This window comes from Pan paniscus, chromosome 5 (genome assembly GCF_029289425.2).
Source record: "Pan paniscus chromosome 5, NHGRI_mPanPan1-v2.0_pri, whole genome shotgun sequence".
Lineage (NCBI taxonomy): Eukaryota > Metazoa > Chordata > Mammalia > Primates > Hominidae > Pan > Pan paniscus.
In genome coordinates, this window is record NC_073254.2 from 41943374 (window position 1) to 41949303 (window position 5930).

Sequence of the window (5930 nt, forward strand, 5' to 3'; positions counted from 1 at the left end):
GACGAGGTGGCCGAGTGGTTAAGGCGATGGACTGCTAATCCATTGTGCTCTGCACGCGTGGGTTCGAATCCCACCTTCGTCGACCGTTTTCTTTAAGAGGGTAACCAGGTTTTTGTCGCAGGTCTTGAGTTGCTCTCAGAAAAGTTATATGGATTATCTACAGCTTTCCTCCTTTTGCTTCCTCTCATTTCTCTCGACCATCTATCAGTTTTATTTCCTCCTGAGGTTCAAAGGAATTCTTGAGGATCTGAGTGGAATTACTCTCCATTCTTAGATTACAATTTACTACATCCGGCACGTGGGCTGCGGGCATTGCCTGCACCTGAAGGGCTCTTAGCCAAGATGTCCGCATGGTGCAGTGGATCCCTTGCTCCACTCACATAGTGCCTCATGTTGCAAAGCGAAAGAACCAAAGGCGTTGGTCAGACACTGAAAACCTCTCCTTCTCCGAACAATTAACAGAAGTTTGTGTGTCACCTTCCTTTCTATTTACATATGAACGAGTAATTTGTACCTTTGCTTATTGTCCAAGTAAAGTGCTTTGGAATCTCCTGTCTTGGATTTGCTTCAAAATACTAGTTGGTGTTGGAGAGCAACAGAGAAAACAACATTACAAAATGTTGTTAATTGTTTAAGCTGGTTGATGGGAAGTTGAATGTTCGTTATACTAAATCTTTTTACTTCCTCAAATTTTTACTAAAATGTTTTTTATATATATATTTTTTTGGACAGAATCTTACTCTGCCGACCAGGCTGGAGTGCAGTGGCGCCATCTCGGCTCACTGCAACTTCTGCCTCCCTGGTTCAAGCGATTCTTCTGCCTCAGCCTCCCGAGTAGCTGGGACTACAGGCGCCCACCACCACGCCCAGCTAATTTTTGCATTTTTAGTAGAGGCGAGGGTCTCGCCTTTTTGGCCAGACTGGTCTCGAACTCCTGACCTCAGGTGATCCACCCACCTCGGCCTCCCACAGTGCTGGGATTAGAGGCGTGAGCCATTGCGCTCAGCCTTTTTAAACTTTTCACCCGGAAATAATTTCAAACTTAAGGGAAAAAATTAAGAATAAGAATAGTATAAAGACCACCCATATACCTTTTATCAGGATTCACCTATTAACGTTCATTCTCTCTCTCTGTATGTGTTTATATCTGTGTATGTTTGTGTGTGTGTCTTCCAGAACATTTACGAGTAAATTATATATATTATGTTCCTTTGCCCTTAAATATTTAAATGAGTATTTCCTAAAGGAATATTTTCTTGTGCTATAGCCATAATATAGTTACCAATTCAGTATATTTAACATTAATATAATTTTTAATGAATTTTCTAACCTGTATTCCATTTTTTTCAATTGGCCAGTAATATCCTTTATAGTATTTACCCCCTCCAGTTCAGGAATCTGTCTAGAATTGGGTGTTTTCCATATCCCTTTAGTCTCCTTTAACCTGGAACATTTTCACAATCTTTCTTTGTATTTTACGACATTGACTTTTTGAAGAACCTGGTAACTGCTCACATTTTTAAAACATAGAACATTTCTTATTTGGGCTTTGCGTGATTTTCTACCCTCATAACTGGGTTCACATTATGCATCTCAGAGAATAGAATGTACATGGCATGTCGTTTTCAGGACTATTAAATCTGGAGACATGCAATGTTCATTGCCCCTCATTGCTGAGGTTAATTCCAATCACACAGTCAAGTTGATATATGTGTATAGTTTCCCCCTTGCAACTAATAAGCAATCTGCGGGAGATGCTTAAAGATCATACAAATAACTTGCTCCCCATCAAAATTTTCCTCTAGAGTTAGCATCTATTGATAATTCCTACTTGAACCATATTTACTATGATGGTTGCAAAATGGTGTTTTTTTTCAACTCCAGAATTTTCTTCACATTTACCAGTTTTTACTTTGGTGTTCTATTGTAATCAAGAATCCCCCTTGGCCGGGGGCTGTGGCTCACGCCTGTAATCTCAACACTTTGAGAGGTCGAGGCGGGCAGATCTCAAGGTCAGGAGTTCAAGACAAGCCTGGCCAATATGGTGAAACCCCATCTCTACTAAAAATACAAGAAAAAAAAAAATTAGCCGGGTATTGTGGTGGGAGCCTGTTGTCCCAGCTACTCGGGAGGCTGATGTAGGAGAATCGCTTGAACCTGGGAGGTGGAGGTTGCAGTGAGCCGAGATTGCGCCACTGCACTCCAGCCTGGGTGACAGAGTGAGACTCTGTCTCAAAAAAAAAAAATAAAATAAAATAAAATAAAGAGTCCCCCTTTAACATCTATTTATGTATTTATTATCAGTATGGACTTATAAAATCTTATTTTTCAGTGGTTTACAATTCCATTATTGCCTTTAATAACTTTGGTAGTCCATATAACCCAGATTTTGTCAGAGGCAGACCCTTCAAGCTGAGTACTCTGTCCTTGTGACATTCTTCCACCATATTTCTTAAACTTTCTTAATTTCTGGCATAACAAATTGTTCTAGGCTCTACTGCATTTACCCTGTCCCAGTCCTGAAGTCTCCTATTTCTTAGTGGTGCTCTTTTAATGAGGAATGTATTAGAGACCAATATCCAGGGTCTAGGTGTATTTACTGTTTCTAAGGCACCTTTGCTTCTAGAACATTTTATCGACAATATCTAGGAAACACGTGTATACTCACACATACATAATATGTAAATACACACACACATATATGTACATGTGCACATATACATGCCTATGCACATACATATGCGTATTTTAATAATTATGAGTACCCAAAGATATTTACTTTTTTTTTTTTTGAGCCGGAGTTTTTCTCTTGTTGCCCAGGCTGGAGTGCAATGGTGCGACCTCGGCTCACCGCAACCTCCACCTTCTGGGTTCAAGCGATTCTCCTGACTCAGCCTCCCGAGTAGCTGGGATTACAGGCATGTGCCACTACCCCTAGCTAATTTTGTATTTTTAGTAGAGATGGGGTTTCTCAATGTTGGTGAGGCTGGTCTTGAACTCTCGACCTCAGGTGATCCGCCCGCCACATCCTCCCAAAGTGCTGGGATTACTGGCACCGGCGTGAGCCGCCGCGCCGGGCCGGATATTTACAATTCTAATGTATCCCCTGAGGAGCTTTTTTTTTTTTTTTTTTTTTTTTTTTTTTTTTCCTTCCCACCATCACCTATTTGTATAATCCTCTTCTGCAATTAGAATAGTGGCTGAAATGATTTACTCAAACGAGTAAATCAACACATTTAGTCATGTGCCCTATCCTATAATACACCTAAAATTGCTTCAAAATTGCTTTGTCCACATTACAACAGAAAACAAAATCGATTAAAAAGAGTCCAAGATTTGTTTGTAATTCTCGTCCTGCCCCAAGTTAAAAGTAACATGGTCTGATTCTTTCTTTTTGTATACTATGGTTTGGTATTCACTTGAGTATGAGCCCAGGCTAGAATGTAGTGGCGTGATCTCAGTTCACGGCAATCTCCACCTCTCTGAGGCTCAAGTCACCCTCCCACCTCTCCAGAATAGCTCATTTTTTGTATTTTTTTGTAGAGACAGGATTTTGCCCTTTCTCTCAGGCTGGTCTCAAACGCCTGATCTCAAGGATCCGCCTCGGCCTCCCAAAGGGCTGGGATTAAAAGTGTGAGCCACTGCGTCCGGCAACCACTACACTTCTAGGTAACTGACTTCATTGCTTCCTGATTTATCCTCCTTCTACATGTCTGCCTTCTTATTTTCCCTTTTTTCTTGCACTTCAGAAAGTAATATAGTACTATAAATACTCCTTTGCATTTTGCTTTTTCTTCATTTAATGTCTTCTAGAAATTGCTCCATATAAGTTAATAGATACCGTCCCTATTCACTCTGTTTCACAGTATCCCAATGTGTACACGCACTGTAGGTATAAACTAATCTCCTATGACTGGACATTTAGTCAAAATGCTTTTGGGAGTCAGTGGCTAAAAATAAATTGAAGATTGTAGGCCTAGGGGGTCTCCAGATAAGAACATCTTCAAAGCAGCAAGATTCAAGGAACAAAACATGTTCCCCTCATCATCTTATTTCCGTTTGTCCGATTCATTTTTTTGTGTGTAAATTCTCATTAATTAGGGTGCTCACTGTTAAGAATAATTTATATACTTTTTTTGTTTTTTTGTTTGTTTTTGCCATATGTAACGACTCACTAAAGAGGGCTTTAATTTAAATTTTTTTCTTAGGGCCGGGCGCGGGGGTTTTTTTCCTGCAATCGCCAGCACTTTGAGAGACCGAGGCGGGCGGATCGCTTGAGTCCATGAGTTCGAGACCAACATAGCGAAGCCCTGTCTCTACAGAAAGTACAAAACATAGGCCTGGCGCGGTGGCTCACGCCTGTAATCCCAGCATTTTGGAAGGCCGAGGTGGGCGGATCACCTGAGGTCAGGAGTTGGAGACTAGCCTGACCAACATGGTGAAACTCCGTCTCTGCTAAAAATACAAAATTAGCGAGGCGTGGTGGCGCTTGCCTGTAATCCCATCTACTTGGGAGGCTGAGGCAGGAGAATTGCTTAAATCCGGGAGGCGGAGTTTGCAGTGAGCCGAGATCGCGCCATTGCACTCCAGCCTAGGCAACAAGAGCTAAACTCCGTCTCAAAAAAAAAAAAAAAAAAAAAAGGTGGGCGTGGCAGTGCGCGCCTGTAGTCCCAAATACCCCATTTCCTCAACAACAACAACAAAAATTGCAAATATCTTACCAAGACTCCCCTCTCCGATTTTGCTATTGAATCCTGAAGCATAAACTTAAAAAATTTTTACGACATTCCATTTTCCCTCCTAGCATTTCAAATTTAACTTATTTGTTTCTGTTTTCCCCATAAAGTCCAAATGACTCTAGTTTATGTATATAGGGATAAAAATGGTGTCTTCATGATTAACATATATTGCTTTAGAGAAGAATTCACAAAGCTTTCTCATTAACTTTATCTAAAGTTTACAAATCATGTGCGGAAGCGTATAGAGGAGTGACAGTGAGCAAGAGAGTCTAACCCAAGTAAAAATGCAGAACAGCGGGCCCTTCGTAACCATGGGTTCTGCATGCAATGGATTCAACCTACTGCTGATCTAAAATACTTGAAAAACCCTGCGTCTATACCGAACATATACAGAAATTTTCTTGTCATTATTCCCTAAACAGTGCAATATAACAACTATTTACATAGCATTTGCATCATGTAAGACAGCGGTCCCCAACCTTTTTGGCACTAGGGACGGGTTTAGTAGAAGACAATTTTTCCACGGACGGGACCGGTACTGATCCGCGGCCGGGAGGTTGGGGACCCCTGATATAAGGTGTGATAAATAATCTAGAAATGGTTTAAAGTATGCCGGAAGGTGTACATAGGTTATAAGCAAATACTCGATCATTTTATATCAAGGACTTGAGCACTGGTAGATTTTACTATTCGCAGGAGGTCCTGAAACCAACCTTTCACAGATACCAAAGGACGACTGCATAGTTATTGAGCAGAAGTAAAAAATGCTTTTCTTTCGCGTGTACGAAAATTATAAAACCATAACATACCAAAGAAAGGTGTGTATTCTATTCACTGGAAGACAGAACGCGAATCCGTTGGAAATTAAAGTTAAATTTGTCATCTCTCTTTTGAAATGAGTGATAAGGGAAGGTATTGCAAGAACAGATGAGAAAAGAATACGATTAGCGCCTTTATAAAAGTTGGGCGGTGGAGTAGTAACTAATTTTAAGAGGTTAAGTAAGGAAACGTTGAGAATCTGATTTTCTTAATTATATCATGGTACCGGGAAACGGTGATCATTAAGAAAAACACCCTAGCCCAGGATGGTTTCGACCCACCGACCTCTGGGTTATGGGCCCAGCACACTTCCGCTGCGCCACTGTGCTCACAGAGAAAACACTCTTCTTTTCTTCGGTAAGATGATAATCA

The 5930-nt window shown here is 40.9% G+C and overlaps 1 non-coding gene across 1 annotated transcript; it reads left to right on the plus strand.

Moving 5' to 3' along the window:
* TRNAS-GCU (transfer RNA serine (anticodon GCU)) lies at nt 1-82 on the plus strand. The gene has a single exon. It is a non-coding gene; the product is annotated as a tRNA-Ser (tRNA).
* Nucleotides 83-5930: the final 5848 nt, after the last annotated feature.